Raw genomic sequence first — 17746 nt, forward strand, 5'->3', positions numbered from 1 at the left:
ACCATCCACTTGTACCAAATAAAATAACCCTAGTCTGTGCAGGAAAATGATACACACCTGATAATTACTTCTAACTACACATCCCTCGAACGCAACTTATGCTTAACATCCGGTTTACTGTCTGCTTCTGGCGCTTCTTTTCGCTTTCTGCCAGAAGGAGAAGTATATATACATGGATCTACTACCCCTTGGAACGGCTTAGCTCTATTAACGTTAACCACTGTTGTCTTGGTAGGCAATTGTAATTTTACATTGACAGGTTATGTCATTTCCACTACCTGGTACGGTTCCTGTAACTTGTTTCTGAACTTCTTGGTTCTCTCTTTTGGAACACACGGATTGGCTAGTAGCACCCATTGGCCTACTCTGTACGGTGGCAACTTTCTCGTTGTACCTCCCATCCGTTCTTGTCGTTCCAAGGCTTTCGTGTTAGTTCGTCTAACTCTCTGCCATACTTCCTTAGTGGTTTTCGCAAATTGCCTTACATGCTCGCCCTCCACTCCCAGCCTTGGACGAAGCATGTCAAAAGGTGATGGCATCTTCCGCCCATACACCACTTCGTATGGCGACAATCTTGTCAAAGTATGTACCTTACCATTATATGCACTGGTTATGAATTGTAAGTACACATCCCAGTCGGTGTGTTGACTATTTACATAGTGACTCAACATGTTAGCGATCGTGCGATGCACTCTCTCCGTTCGTCCGTTTGCTTGCGGATGGAATGGACTAGTCCGCAGTTTCTTTACCTTCAGTAACTTACACAGCTGCTTCATCAGATCAGACGTGAAATTAGTACCTCGATCCGAGATTATGGACTGAGGTTTGCCATACCTGAGTAACCAATTATTAACTAAAGCTTGTGCCACCGTACTTGCTTTCTGATCTGGTAATGCGACCACGACTAAATACCTAGAAAAGTGGTGAATCACTGTTAACACATACTTATTCCCCGCTGCACTCCTATTAAATGGGCCTAATACATCAATTCCGATTTGTTGGAAAGGTCTGTCTGCCTCTGGCAATCTTTGGAGCTGAATCTTTTGATGGCTCAAGTCCGCACGCTGTGAGGATGGCACACAATTCCTGACGTACTCGTCCATGTCTTGACATCATGTACTCCACCAAAACTTCTCCGCTATCCGCCTATCCATAGCTCTTCTCCACCCACGTCCTGAAATAAAATGGTCATGCACCTGTTGCAAAACTTCAGATCTTAACGCTGCTGGTACAACGACGCACGGGCCGCATTTCGTCAACCTGCAAAGTAACCCGTCCTGTACTAGGAACTGCGGTTGCTTTCTGAACAATTGGCAGTCACAACCCACGGCTTGTGCCCTTTTCCACTAATCTTCAGTCACCCCTGTTACTTATAATACTGCCACTTTCCTGCTCAATGCGTCAGCATTGGCATATTTCACACCTGGCTTGTGGATTACCTCGTAATCGAACTCACAAAGTTTCAGCGCCCATCTCACTAGCCAACTCGCTGGGTCTTTCAGACCTAATAACCATTTTACAGCTGAATGATCCGTCACAACCTTAAACCTTCTACCGTACAGATAACATCGAAAGTACGAAATCCCGTATATTACCACTAACAATTCCTTCTCCGTCGTGGAGTAATTTTGTTCCGCCTTGTTAAGTTGACGAGACGTGAATGCAGTCGGATGTTCTTTGCCATAAATTTCTTGCCCAAGTACAACCCCAAGAGCGTGATTAGACGCGTTTCATTGTAGTATAAACTCCTTCGAAAAGTCTGGCAACCTCAAAATTGGATCTGATATCAGAATCTGTTTCAGATCTTGAAGTGCTTTCTCGTAATCTGACGCTACTGGAAGGTAACACCTTTTCTTAGCAACTTAGTGGCCTCGCTATTTCTGCGAACCCCTGTACGAATTTTTGATAATAGCTCGCAAGACCAATATACGATTGCAGTTGTTTAACCATTTGCGAAACCGGAAAATCTCGTACTGCGGAAGTGAGACGGGGACCTGTCCGTACCCCATCCTGACTGATAACATGCCCGAGATAATTTACTTGTGCTTGCGCAAAATGGCATTTGTCCAAACTTAATGTTAGCCGTGTTGCCTCTAATCTTTTAAACACCTCCTCTAACCGTTCCACATGCTGCTCTATGTCTCTTGAAAAAACTATAATGTCATCCAGATACACCAAGCATTTTTTCGGTTTCAACCCGCGAAGGACTCCATCCAACAACCTCTGAAAGGAGCGTTTTTTGGTCCAAACGGCATTCTTTTATACTCTAAGTGACCACAATGCGTCGTGAATGCTGTTTTTGGCCTGTCCTCCGGACGTAATTCACTCTGGTGATAACCGCTTCTCAAATCCATAGAGGAGAAAAATTTACACTGCCCTAGATTGTCTAACGTTTCTGTGATATTCGGAATTGGATATACGTCCGCCACTGTCCGTTCATTCAAATGTCTGTAATCGCAACAAAAGCGAAATTTTTTCAACCCGTTCGGTGTCTTCTTCGGAACTAGGACCACGCTACTAGACCAAGGACTATTACTGTGCTGGTTTATCCCATCTTCCAGTTGTTGCTCTATTAATTGCTCTACTACTGGTTGTAATTGTTTCGGTAGTCTGTATGGCTTACGATACACCGGAGCGTGAATCCCTGTTGGAATACGATGCTGTGTTATCGGTGTAGCAGGTAACGTCCCCTATGCTTCAAACAATGCTTTATACTTAAACGTCCCCTTAGAAAAATTGTACATGACTGTCCTTAAACTGACACACAATATTTTTTTGCGCAACGCAATCTGACTTTCAATAATCCCTACAAAAGAATGGCCCTGACTAACATTAACCTATACCTTTCACAAATCACTTACCTCACAAAAATCTTCGTTACTCGAACTACTGCAGTACAGCGAGCGCCAGTACTGCCAGCTAAATAAAAGATTCAAACTACTGAAGGCACTAACTACTGATAGGCATAGTTAGCAAATGAAAGATTTTGATAGAGAACAAACAATGTATTTACCTTAGTGGCGTTCAAAAGTCATAATATATATATATATACATATATCAGTTCATGACATCCAGTCTTACAAATTTACTGTCTCTGATGGACACACGTGCAGGTTGTCCGTTCTCGAAATTCTGCCATCTCTCTCCCCACAACCACCACCACTGCTGGCGGCTCACCTCCAACTGCCAACGCGCTACGCGCTGTTCACATCCAACTGCCCAACACTACAATAGCGAATATTCCAACAATGCTAAACAGCCACAGACTGCACACAGCACAGTCAGTGATTTTCATACAGGGCGCTACGTGGCGTTACCAATATAAAAACCTAAATAGCCTACTTACGAGACCTAGGTATGACCAGTATGAGAGTGTAGAAGCAATTTCGAGTACCATACTGAAGAGAAGACTGAAATATCCGTGGATTTCGTGAAGATGTACGACAACATATTGATTGAGACAATATAGAATGCAACACGCTTAATATGGAACAATCGGATGGAAAAAGTCACCGAGGATTGAGCAGTAGATGGAGCCATGGAAAAACAACCATGTGAAGCATTGCAAAAGACGTTTAGCTGTGGGATAATGGTGGCAGACTGCAGATGGACTTTTTAAATTATGATCACAAAGCAGAGAAAACAGAGTGGTGCTTGAAAGAAAGAAACCATTCTGAACAAGTCACTCTCAACACTCTGGTCCTACGAGGCAAAATTGTGCTAAATAAAAAATATTAATGAGAGTGCTCGTATTTGCAGCCCTTTTTCTTAGCTGCTACTTTAATTGTACTCTGTGATATACCTGAGAAAAATTACTCCCTTTGCAACTGAATATTTTATTTGTGTGTATCAACCAGGTGTCGTTTATCCATGACAGGCATCATCAGTAGCCTATAAAACAAAATTATTTGATTATAGAGGTGAAATAAAACTGTATCGCAAAATATTTTATGCACTTCAAGATCAGCAACCCCACTTTCAAGATCTGCCCCAGGAGTGAATGATATCAGTTAATTTGACTATCTTAAGGTACCCAAAATATTTTCTGGGCCAGTCTGATTTCGACCAACCAGTTAGATATTTTGTTAGAAGATCTGTTGTGATTCTCATTTAAACCACCAAATTTTTATAAACATATGTTTTTCTTTTTACATTCATTCCTCTGTCCCTTTCATGTATCGATGTGCTACTCTCCAAGTAGTAGATGCTCCTAGCATGCGTTCAAAATAGATAAGTGCATACTTTATAGTATCTACAGAAGAACAGATAGAAGTAGTAAAAGGACAAATAGAAGGAATGAATCAAAAGCACAACTATATTTTAAGGTTTATAATTGAAACAGCAACCAGTCACAAATATAATTTAACAAGTTTTATTTCGATCAAACTACGATCGGTTTGGGATTTTATACAAATCCATTTTCAATGGTTATTATACGTTCCGTTGTTTTCTTGCTGGGACCTCCTATTTATCCTTTGTTGGTTTGCTGCAGTAGGATATACAGAACGTTTTTTGTTCACTGTTCGGTAAAGTTGACAATAGATTTATTTCTTACAACCTCTATCGAAGCATTCATCGAAAGAGTTTACAGTTATTAAAACATGATATTTGATGAAAACTTACGTGCTTACATTTTAATAATTTTAAAAAGTTTTCGTAAATGCTTTGACTGAGTTCGTAATAAACAAAATCTGTCGTAAACTGTAGCTACTAGTGAACAAATACTATCTCCCCCTCTGTGCGCAACAAAACCAACAGTCGATACAAAACCAGGATCCTCCATGTTAGACTATACTTGTGGCTGGTTGCTGTTTCACTTACAGAACTTACAGTACACCGAAGCGCCAAAGAAACAGGTATAGGCATGCGTATTCAAGTACAGAGGTGCGTAAACAGGCAGAATACGGCGCTGCGGTCGGCTACGCCTATATAAGGAAACATTTGCCTGGTGCAGTTGTTAGATCAATTACTGCTGTATCAAGATTTAAGTGACTTTGAACGTGGTGTTATAGTCGGCGCACGAGCGGTGGGACACAGCATCTCCGAGATGGCGATGAAGTTGTGATTTTCCAGTATGACCATTTCACGAGTGTACCGTGAATATCAGGAATCCGGTAAAACATCAAATCTCTGACATCGCTGCAGCCAGAAAAAAGATCCTGCAAAAGCGGGACCAACGACGACTGAAAAGAATCGTTCAACGTGGCGGAAATGCAACCTTCCTCAGATTGCTGCGGATTTCAATGCTGGTCCATCAACAAGCGTCTGCACGCGAACCATTTAACGAAACATAATCGATGTTGGCTTTCAGAGAGAAGGGCCACTCGTGTGGGCATGACTGATATGACAGCACAACACAAAGGTTTACTCCTCGCCTGGCTCAGTCAGCACCGACATTGAACTATTGATGACTGGAAACATGTTGTCTGGGCGGACGAATCTCGTTTCAAATTATACCGAGCGGATGGACGTGTACGGGTATGCAGACAACCTCATGAATCCATGAACCCTGCATAGAAGCAGGGGACTGTTCAAGCTGGTGGAAGCTCTATAATGGTGTGGATCGTTTGCAATTGGAGTGATATGGGACCCCTGACACTTCTAGATACGACTCTGACAGGTGATACATACGTAAGCATCCAGTTTGATCACCTACGTCCATTCACGTCCATTTTGTATTCTGGCGAACTTGGGCAATTCCAGCAGAATAATGCCACAACCTACACGTCCAGATTTGCTACAGTTTGGTTCCAGTAATACTCTTCTGAGTTTAAACACTTTCACTGGCCACCACACTCCCCAGACATGAACATTATGGAGCGTATCTGGAATGCCTTGCAACGTGCTGTTCAGAAGAAATCTCCAACCCTCTCGTAGTCTTACAGATTTGTGGACAGCCATGTAAGATTCATGATGTCAATTCCCTCTAGCACTACATCAGAATCTAGTCGAGTCCGTGCCACGTCGTGTTGCGGCACTTCTGCATACTCTCTGGGGCCCTACACGGTATTAGGCAGGTGTACTAGTTTCTTTGGGTCTTCGTTGTATTACAGCCACGTTTCTAAACACGTCAACTATCTTTGTACGGGGTGTTCAAAAAGTCTCTCCGCTGTACGATTGTTAGCCGCACGTGCCGTATGATTGTTCGCCTGTCTGGGTTACGCCCCTTCAAGTGGACTCTCCAAACATTCCACTGTTTCGTTTATCTCAGCCAGTGTCATTAGTATCGTTGGTGTGTTTCGTTATGTGATGACGTCAACGTTTTTTTCCATCGTTCGTTTGTTTATTTTCTGTTACCGTTAAAATGCTAATCATTGAAGAACATGTCTTCAAAGCTGGCGGTAAATACACAGTTCAGTTCGTCAAACATTTAATTCAGTTTTCCAGGAGACAACACTGCCACATCACGATACTGTGCGAGATTTGATTTACAAATTTCGAAGTACGGGTTCAGTGACATATGCACCGAGAAGTGGTCGCCATAGCGTTTTGTCGGAGGATGAACTACTAATACCACGTTCAAACACACAGCTGTAAGGAAAAAATTAGAACTTTTCCCATACCAAGATACAGTCGTGCAAGAACTGAAAAATACTGATCATGGCAAGAGGCTGCGTTGTCAATGGTTCAAAAATTTCGTGCAACAAAATGGAAGATATATTCTTAATGAAACGTTTTTCACTGATGAGGCGTGGTTTCATTATCCGGGAACATGAACTCACAAAATTCTCGTATGGGTAGTACTGCAAATGCATTGCGTATTCATGAGGAACCACTTCATTCTGTGAAAATAGGAGTTTGGATTGCAAAATCTAGACGTCGGATTGTGGGTTCCATATTTTTCAACGAAACAATAAACACACAACGATACTTCAGAGATATTCTGTACCATTCATAGGAGAACTTGTGTGAAGTGAAATACTGAACGGTTATTTTCAACAAGATGGTGCAACCGCCCATACAGCTCTCGTTTCAGTGTCATTGCTTGCTGATGGTTTTGGTGATCCCATAATTTCGCAGGGACTTTGGCCTCCACTATCGCCTGACCTAGCACCATCTGACTTTTTCTTCTGCGGTGCAGCGAAAGCAACTGTCTATAAAAACCGTCCAAAATCCATCGAGGAACTGATAACTGCAATATCCACTTTCACTGCTTCTGTTACAGATGAAATGTTACAGCTTGTGTTGGGAAACATGATTAGACGAATTGAATTGTCTGTTCAACAACACGGGGAAACTTTGATCATTTAATGTGAAAATTTGTAAGTATAAATGAATATTCAATAGACTAATAACTTGTATTTCACTGAGTTTCATTTCGGTATATTCACTGCGGCATACGGCACGCGCGGCTAACACTGTGGAGAGACTTTTTGAACACCCCGTACATCATTATAGCTTTCCCAGGAAATTATGTGTAATTAAATAATTTTCTTTATGTTATAGGTCACTGACGACGCCCAGTAAAAATCGGCAAAACATATTTGGTAGTCAAAACTAAGGCATTCAGTTGTGAAAGACGGAATTTTTATATTTATATGTTAAAGCATTACTAGTGAGATACGTAATGAAACAGCAATTTTAGTTAGTTGATTCCAGCGTTGAGAATGTGCCTGCGCTTAGGTCTCGAGGTGGGGTCGTTCAGTGGGTGAGTGATACGCTTTCTTCTGGAGTTTCCGCTGCGCTTGTAATGGTACTTGAATTACGTAACCATTGCAGTACCTCACCTGAACCTCTCGATACCAACAATATTCTACTGTTTTTCTGTTACCTACTTAACTTACTTCTGAGACAACATTCAGATTTGATTACATTCGTGATACACCGATATGTTTATATATTATGTGTATTCTTTCTTTTGTCACTATGATCTTTGACGTACTTGTAACTCTGATTTTTGGGCGCGTAAGCGATTATTAGTTAGTAGTTAGAGTCGGACCTTGAAAAAGTCAAGTCTTGGACGTCATGTTGGAAAGACGCATATTGTAGCCAGTTTATAAAATGTAAACTTTGACAGTGAGGAAGATGTTTTCAAGTATGTTTTGTATTGTGAAGTGATGTTATGTGTGTTACGTGCTATCGCAACAAAAGCAATAAAAGAGAAGTGTAACTTGAATTCGGAGTGCTGATTATTTTTTTTCATCACCATTGTGCTAACTTTGAAAGGTTTAATCTTCAAGAGTGGTTTGTGAAGCGCATCTACAAAACTTTTGAATATAGCAGAATAAAACCTAGGCCTTTTTGCATTCGAGCTAGGAATCATCACCACCTAGATTTTCGACGATTGAGCCGTGATTTTACAACGAGACCAGCGTTGGAAACACGAAAAGATGAGTGCCTAGTTTATTCATTATTACATGAAATGACTTTAATAACTGTGCTCTACTGACACCTGCCACGTAATAACTTAGCCGGCCGCGGTGGTCTCGCGGTTCTAGGCGCGCAGTCCGGAACCGTGCGACTGCTACGGTCGCAGGTTCGAATCCTGCCTCGGGCATGGATGTGTGTGATGTCCTTAGGTTAGTTAGGTTTAAGTAGTTCTAAGTTCTAGGGGACTGATGACCACAGCAGTTGAGTCCCATAGTGCTGAGAGCCATTTCAACCATAATAACTTAGTTGTTGTCCACAAATGCAGTATTTAGCAGCGTGAGCAACACCACAATCGTTGTTAAATTTTGACCATTGTTGTGGTAGGGTTGTTAGACGCTGCTGCTGCTGAGGCGAGCCTCCCGGCGGCTGTACCTGCTGTTGCGTGCCTGCCTCGTGTGCCGACCTCCTGCAGGCGAGCCGCGGCCGGTCCCTGTGGGAGAGGAGAGGCGAGCCGAGCCGAGCCGGACTTGAGGCTGGTTGATCACAAGTGCCGGTTATTGGATCAGCGGGCCGGCCCTCGCGGGGCAGTTTGCGGCTCTTCTTCCCTCCTCAGCTCTTCTCCCGTCTTCAGTAGCACCCGGTGCGTGTGTGTGTGTGTATGTGTGTGCGTGAGGCGACCCGCCGCGGTAGCCGCGCGGGATTACAGCTCGGCCCCCATTGTCCAGAGACAAAAGCGCGCCTTTGTGCGCCGCCACCAAGTCCAGTTGGCAGATGTGTCCCCTCCACAAAGGGATGAAAGGAAAACGTTAAAGTAGTGCGAGTTGACACATGGCCACAAAGCGCCTGAATGGGCCGGGTCGCGCCGCAGGTTGCTCTGTGGGGGGAGGGAGGGTGGCCTGGAGGGCAAAAAAAGGAAACCCTCCAGCGCAGCCGGCCATTCCGGGGCACAGCGGCCGGCCCGCCAGCCAGCGGGGTGTCCATTCACCTGGCCAGAGCACCGAAAACACGCCGAAATTCGCCAAAGGTGACGGATGTAACACATACCTGCTTTCTCTCACAATTAGATTACCTGATGCAATAACAAGTCACTTAAGGCTGTTTTGTCCACGAATGGCAGACTGTGGCTTTGTGAGAACGGCGACTAATTTTGTATGCGATAAATGATTTAAGTGGCAAAACTCTGTACGAGAACGCCAGTTTCCGCATTTACAACCCGAAAAAACGCAGCAGCAGAGTATTTGTTGTCAACCAAACAAGATTATTCTCTTTATCCTTTTGTTTCCCTTATTTATTTTATAGATTTTTAAGTCTGAAGATCTGCATTTATTCGTGTAAGATTATTTATCTTTTTAAAAAATGTTGTTCTTGGTTATTTATATAGGCTACATTTCTAGAAATTACCTGCACGTTTTTCATATCATATGTGATTCTATTTAGTAATTTTATTTAATTATCAAGTGCTCGTGCAATTAACAGTTGGAACTGTGGTCTCATTCAAATGGTTCAAATGGCTCCGAGCACTATGGGACTTAACATCTGAGGTCATCAGTCCCCTAGAACTTAGAACTACTTAAACCTAACTAACCTAAGGACAACACACACATCCATGCCTGAGGTAGGATTCGAGCCTGCGACCGTAGCGGTCGCGCGGTTCCAGACTGTAGCGCCTAGAACCGCTCGGCCACTCTGGCCGGCCCCGAGGCGGGATTCGAACCTGTACATGTGGTCAGAAATTGTACATACGTGAGAGCCGTTTTCCTTACCAAAACTTTAAGAGACTGTTTGACCTTCCACAATTATGAGAGTAATTTCCTGCTAGTAAATGTGGGGAAGCGTGCAATGTATCTAGACACCAATTTTATCGGGAATTTTGAATAACGTAATTGTTATACAGTACCAAACTTATATGAACGTAATGCTTGATTACTTACATAGACAGTCTGAAATATGATGTATTCCTCGTGTTTCGAAAGCCCACACTAGTACACAGTTACTGTTTGTAGGCACGCGCCAATGCTATAGGAAGCAACGAAGAATTAACTGACAGTCCGTAGATTTGTTGAACTTCCAAACAGATACAGGCGAGTCAATTTTTGAAAATGTTCAAATTACCTGAACAACTAATAAAGGAAGATGGCAGATTTTTTTTACATAAGTGTACCATTCCACAGTAAGTTATGAGATAGACCACTAGACCTGTGTAAGTGTGACAAAGATCTTTGGCCCTATGTAAGACAGAAAATAGATAAATGAGAAACCTCTAAGTGCAGTAAAATTGAAAGTCTCTTATAAACTCTCCCTTATCAGATTCCGCTGTAAAAATAATTTTTAAAGAAGCACAAGCAACTAAATAAACTTAATATTTAAATAATTTTTTTGTTCAGCAGTACTAGTGTTTCATACTGACACAATTCATTTTCACATGGACGCAGTAGAGTTTCAGTTATGCGATGTCATCACTGACCGTATCTTTCCAACGTCAGCTAAACAATCTCAACCTAGGCAGATAGGAAATGAACATTCCATTAGGTGTTGGCAAATGGAAACGCCGTGTAGCTAGGGCCTCCCGTCGGGTAGACCGTTCGTCTGGTGCAAGTCTTTCGAGTTGACGCCATTTCGGCGACTTGCCTATCGATGGGAATGAAATGATGATGAAAGACACACAACACCCAGTCATCACGAGGCAGACGAAATCCCTGGCCCCGCCAGGAATCGAACCCGGTACCCCGTGCGCGGGAAGCGAGAACGCTACCGCAAGACCACGAGCTGCGGACAGGTGTTGGTAATGTTCTTTCATATGTATGTGGTATCTCAGAAATGCAGTCGAAACACTGTGTGATTACAGGTATGCATTTTAAGCGATAAAGAACAATGAAACATTATTCGCCAAAATATTATGGTACTACAGCGCAACATTTTTACACAGAACTTTACAAAAATGATTTCAGTGGCACCTTGGCATTTAAATGTGCATGAAACGGTCGTCGATACCGTTTCTTGCTTATAAATGTATTGCATACTTCGGAAGATAAACTACTGCGTCCGAAAACAGTCATCTACATGTAGAATGAAATTATTTATAAATTAATTAATTTAATTTGATTAATTTATTCGACCACACAGAGTTTGAGCACGAACTGAGATGATAAACCCATTCACAGTAGGCGAGTACTGTGTCCATGGATGATTTTGTAAGTTCGGCATCGACGAATAGCTATGCGATTACCCTGTTCGATATTGTAGATGTGAACTATTGAAGGTACTGAATGTAGTATAGTTGTTCACTTATAAAAAACTGTAGTGGTGAAATCCTAATACTTCTCAGTTAATGCATTTCCTTGTCTGTATTCCAATATGGTGCTCCCAGTGTTTCTCCTTTCTTCACGCTACAAGGTGTAGCGATAGGTACCTGGTTTGTTTTCTTCTTTTTTTTTTTTGTTGGCCTGAATCACCGTTTACTAAAAATGCAGAGGATGTTGTCGCTTGGAAATTAAATTGTGATTGAGGGACTACCTTATGCACCTGATGTAAAGATGATTCATCTCCATAACAGCTAGATGTAGCATCATGAAAAAACTAATTTTTTTGAAGTAATATTGCTGTATTATTTAGAAATTTTAATTAGTCATTTCCATTATTTTTTTGCACTTGTACGGCATGAAGTTGTTGTTTGTCTAAGGGATGTATGATGGTTAATTTTTTTCAGCTGAGTTGCATACGTCCCGATTACCAATAACTATTGCAAGATTCATAGTCATTGCATAGATGCAGTTGCCAGATCTAGAACGTACGTAATACATAAATAACAAGGTAACTGTTTATAAATATCTGGTGGTAAAACAGGACCGAATTGCTGCCGGACGTTTTCTTGTTTGGGGGCTGAGCTGCTCAAAAAAATGGTCCAAATGGCTCTGAGCACTATGGGACTTAACATCTGAGGTCATCAGTCCCCTAGAACTTAGAACTACTTAAACCTAACTAACCTAAGGACATCACACACACCCATGCCCGAGGCAGGATTCGAACCTGCGACCGTAGCAGTCGGCGGTTCCGGATTGTAGCGCCTAGAACCGCTAGATCACCGCGGCCGGCGGCTGAGCTGCTCCAAACTGACTGCTAGGGCTACACATAGTGAATACCTCAGGTTCACTGCACTGCCGGTCAGGGCTGTTTTGAACAGCTCAAACTATAACTCCAAAGCTCGCTGTGTCTGAAGTAGATGGTCCACGAGCACCAGGCATGCTGGTCGGCCCAGTAGTATCTACTGAAGCGACTATTGTGCTACCCTCTTGACAACGACTGTGTAGTACTTCTCACCTTTCTGTATCTGTGCGTATGTTACACCTGCTACTGCTACTGTCAGACTAATGTCATATGGGGCTACAACATACAAAACGCTACTGCACTGTGTGTCCCTGCGTTACATATGCATCACTACTAAGTGGAGTGGGATTCTAAGCTACGCTTACAAGCAGTGTACCTCCTAAACCTACAGTCGGCTCCACATATACATTTCTGGATGCTCGACAACCCCATACACGCAGTGACTCGTGGCGTGTCACTTGTGTAATTCGGCTCATTGGCACAGTGTTGTCTGCTGCCAAAATTCCAGAATATTGTGGACTGTAGGGCGACTGGACCCTGGTTGTACTCCCTCGTCCGCCGGCTGAGCTCTCTGAAATGTATTGTTTTCTAAGGTTCTCTTCATGTTTATCCCATTAGGCTACCTCCTGTAGCACGTACATTCCCTGTAAAGTGAAATACGTATAAATAGAGTGGATTCGTACAAAAAAATTATCCTATTTAGTCATCTGGCTCAAATTATGGTGCTATTTCACCGTTTTTCGTATCAAGTATCTTAAGACTGCGTGTTGTAGGTGGCTGTGTTGGATAGCCGGCCGGGTTGGCCGAGCGGTTCTAGGCGCTACAGTCTGGAACCACGCGACCCCTACGGTCGCAGGTTCGAATCCTGCCTCGGGCATGGTTCTAGGGGACTGATGACCTCAGAAGTTAAGTCCCATAGTGCTCAGAGCCATTTGAACCATTTTTGTGTGGGATAAGTATGACGTGAAATGCCGTGCTTGGTCGTCGTTATTGCTGCTGTTCATAACGATGATAAAGAAGAGACAAATCGACTTTTGCAACCCAGGGTACACTCCGGTAATGCTCAAGCATCACCATAGTTACTTATTCCATGAAATAGATCTGCACGCCCTTCTGAATTTGTCAGACTATCTTTTCCTTTAACTTTTCAAAACCTTTTGTTTATGGTCGGTACTCAACGACCTGTTTCGGTAGTCGCCCATTGTTCATTCGACGGATATTGCTAAGCTAGCTTTGCCAGTATTCTACAATTTTATCTACCACTGAAAAGATGTTTTTCTTTTCTCTTCACTGAATATGTGACTCTGTCGCAGCTTGCGACTCCTTTAAAATACTTCGTTATGTGCCTTGAATTAAGTTCTGGGGTCCACACTATCTTTCCATACAGAAAAGCTGGGACTCCCATTGCGTTGTAGTATTTAATCTGAGTTTGCGTACGGCAGGTTTTCCACTAGTGTTACTCTGAATGCCCCGCACACCCATCATATTTTAGTCGAGGTAACAAATACTGGTGCGATACAAGTGCAATCCAAGAATAATTTTAATGTTATAATTTCTTTTTCGTGAAAGGCCCAAGAGGCTTTCCTTCCAGGACGTAAGATTTATTAAAAGAGCCCCATTAATATCGCAGAGGCATTACTTACGACTTTATCATTACATCTCATCTGGCGTAGGATGGCACGCTTGAGCCTAAGACACCATTTAGTCGCTCCCTGAGCCAACTTAAAAGGAAGTCTTTGCAGAAAGAAGAGGCGCTCCATAAGGCATTGCAGTGTATGTTCGGAATTGCTTACAAGTCTGGTAATCAGGACCTTTAGGCCCTCTGTTTCTCTTGCCTTGAAAATTTATTTCACCATCTGCAATCGGAAAAAACTATATCCAAGTAGAGTGCGACTGCACTTGCATGCGCTAGGAATTTAGATTCTGGAGACGAATTGTGTATATGACATACGATAATTACGAATGTTTGATATATATGACTATTTGTCGGTTTCAGTTCGCTTGTTTATGATGAGATGACAAGTGTTGTGACGTCAGGTGCTTGTAACCGAGGACCACGAGAAAGACAGGCCGTGGCGCTTACGTCACAGCACGTGACAGTGCCAGAAGCCGTCTCCAGTGGGGAGCGAGTAACTATTTCGGACGAGTTTAATATTCTTGACTACGTGTTTAAATGCATGCAATCTCTTGATAGCACACGACAAAGCTAAGTCCTTTGGTGGGTGCCTTATCTATCACATATTGATTTCCAACGGCCGCGGAGTCTAGGTCGCCAGGTCACGGATTGCGCGGCCCCTTCCGCCGGAGGTTCGAGTCCTCCCTCGGGGATGGGTGTTTGTGTTGTTCTTAGCATAAGTTAATTTAAGGTACTTTAAGTAGTGAGTAAGTCCAGGCACCAGTGATCTGGTCCCTCAGGAAATCACAGGCATTTGAAAATTTCCCATGGGCCCCTTCAAGTAAACGAGTGTTCGTGAAGTGTGACGGACAAGCTGACTATTGTGACGTCACAAGTTCGTTGAGGAACTCGTATTTCTCATGGGCCCCGCTTGAAACGCGGTTTTAAAGAAGTTTCAGAGAATAGGGAAAAGAACTGCGGAGTTAAATGTAGGATAAACAAATAAATAACTCATGAACAGCAAGTACATCGGATGTACCGTGATTTGCAGACTTGCATTTTATGTACGAGAAAGTACGAGTAATAAGGTTATCAAGTGCGTTTTTGTTTGGTAGAGAAAAGCGCGAAACGGAAATGTCCATCTATAATGAGTGAGCAGATATATCGCTCAAAATGTATTCATTATTATAAAAGAGAAAACAGAATGCAATTTTATATCCACAGGTCGCTATTTTTAAACTTTTGTGCGACAGAAAACGGGCTATTTACGGGAGACAATAGTCTGATAATATTGGCATTTACGTGAGAGGCGCTCACACTGCATCACTGATGGTCGCTGTTTTAGGGACAATAGAATATCCGATTCGCGCACCTCGCGTGTTCGTGTTAAAAACAATTTTAAACATATACATTCTATTCATGACAAACGGAGAATCTTCATCAACGATTGACGCAAATAGTTGACGGTAGCGTCCTTTACCTGAATGTGATTCCCCCCAGTCCCGAAACAACCCTGTGCAAACCGATTAACTAAATCACCTTATGATAATCTCCCGAAAACAATGAAAAGGGGCGACACACAGTCGTCTCACTCCTTGAGCAAGAAAACTTGCGGTTCAATTGTTTAACACGTTGTTCTGCTTCTCGTAGCGATGAACATTACATTGAAGTTTAAGAAAATAATCCGTATGAATCAGTGTAGAATGAGACAGAATACCGAAGTATTGAGGAATGACGAGATGCGTTTGAAGTACTCTAAGGCTGTAGATACCGTTACTGCGATAATGAACGCAACAATAGAGGTCGCTTAGGAATGAAGTAAACACACAGTGCAAGGGAGCCAAGCTGAATTCGTTGAAATGAAAATGTCAAGAAATCGAAAAAGAAACGGTCATCGGGAGGAGTGTTCAGCATATAGAAAATTTAAAACACATTCTGTCAAATTAAAAGCAGTGGCGTCAACATAAAGAGTACAACAGGAATTCCACTGCTAAAGGCAAAGAGGGGGAGCGTATAGGCGAAAACAGTACAGCGAAGACCTATTTTGGTGGATGTGGGGGAGGGGGATGGGCAAGAGACTGTAATATGATCAGGTGAGAAAAAGAAGGAGTCGATATGCAAGACGTAAGGAATACGGTATTACAATTTAGCAGACCTCTGCAAGACTTGCGATCGAGTAAGGCGCAAGACATAGATAACATTTCTTCGAAATTCGTAAAATCTCTTGGTGAAGCGGATGGGGGGGGGGGGGGGGAGGGGCAGTGGCAACCAAACGACTACTCGAGGTGCCGTATAGAATCCATGAGACTGCAGACGTACCATCAGACTTTCGGAAAAATATCATCTACACAATCTCGAAGATAGCAAGGGCAGATAAATGCGAGAAGTATCGTACAATAACATCACTACCTTACGCATCCATCTTGCTGACAAAGATAATATACAGAAGAATGGTAGAGAATATTTAGGTTCTGTTAGAAGATGATAAATTCGGCTTTCGGAAAGGCAAAGGCATCAGAGAGGCATTTCTGATGTTGCAATTGATAATGGAAGCAAGACTGAAGAAAATTCAAGATATGTTCGTAGCACTTGTAGCTCTAGAAAATACAAAGTGGTAGGAAAAAATGTCAAATGGTGCAAGATGTTCGAATTTCTAAGAGAAATGAAAATAAGCTCTAGGGTAAGACTGTTAATGTACAATATGTGGGAGAACCTAGAGGGAACAATAATAATGTCAGAGGGAAGTGGTCGGATTGAAAATGGTGTGAGACTGTGTTACAGTCTTTCGTCCCCACTGTTCAATCAATAGATTGAAGAAGTAATGATGAGAGTAAAAATGGATTCAAGAGCGGATTTAAAATTCAGGGTGAAAGGATATCAGTGCTGAGATTCGCTGAAGAGATTGCTATTGTCAGTCAAAGTGAAGAAGAATACATGATATGGTTTATGGAATGAATTATGACTGGAGTGGACTGAGAGTAAATAGAAGAAAGACAAAAGTAATGAGGAAAACAGAAACGAGATTAGGGGTCAACTTAACATAAAATTTGGTGACTATGAGCTACATAAAGTGAAAGAATTCCGTTACCTTGAAGCAAAATAACACGTGACTGGTGAAGCAAGGAGAAAATTAAGAAAGACTGACTTCTCGTGCTAGCTGCGAACATGGACTGCAAACTGAAAAGAAATTATGGCAAATACATTTGGAGCGCATCATTCTGTGGTAGCGAATCATGGATTGCGGGAAAACAGTAAAAGAACAGAATCTAAGCGTTTGAAATGTGTTGCTGTAGTAGGGTATTGAAAATAAGATCGACTTATAAGGTAAGGAATAAGGACGGCCCCCACAGAATTGGCGATGAAAGAAACATATGGAAAACCCTGACAAGTAGAAGGGACAGAATTATAGCACTTGCGTTAAGACATCAGAGAATAACCTCCATGGTGCTAGGGGGAGATGCATGGGGTAGACATTGTAGGGGAAGAGAGATCGGAATACATCTAACATGTAGTTGAGGACTTAGCGCGCAAGTGCTATTGTGAGATAAAAATGATGACACCATGGTTGAATTCGTGGAACGCTACATGAAGCCAGTCAGAAGACTAATGACTCAAGAAAAAAAGTATCCAAACTGCTTCAGCATTTTTCATCTAAAATTGCGGTTGTGTGTGCGAGTGAGGAAGTTATGTATGTCGACCTGACTGGCTTCCAGTAAA

The sequence above is a fragment of the Schistocerca americana genome, chromosome 2 (assembly GCF_021461395.2).
Source record: "Schistocerca americana isolate TAMUIC-IGC-003095 chromosome 2, iqSchAmer2.1, whole genome shotgun sequence".
NCBI classification, from domain to species: Eukaryota; Metazoa; Arthropoda; class Insecta; order Orthoptera; family Acrididae; genus Schistocerca; species Schistocerca americana.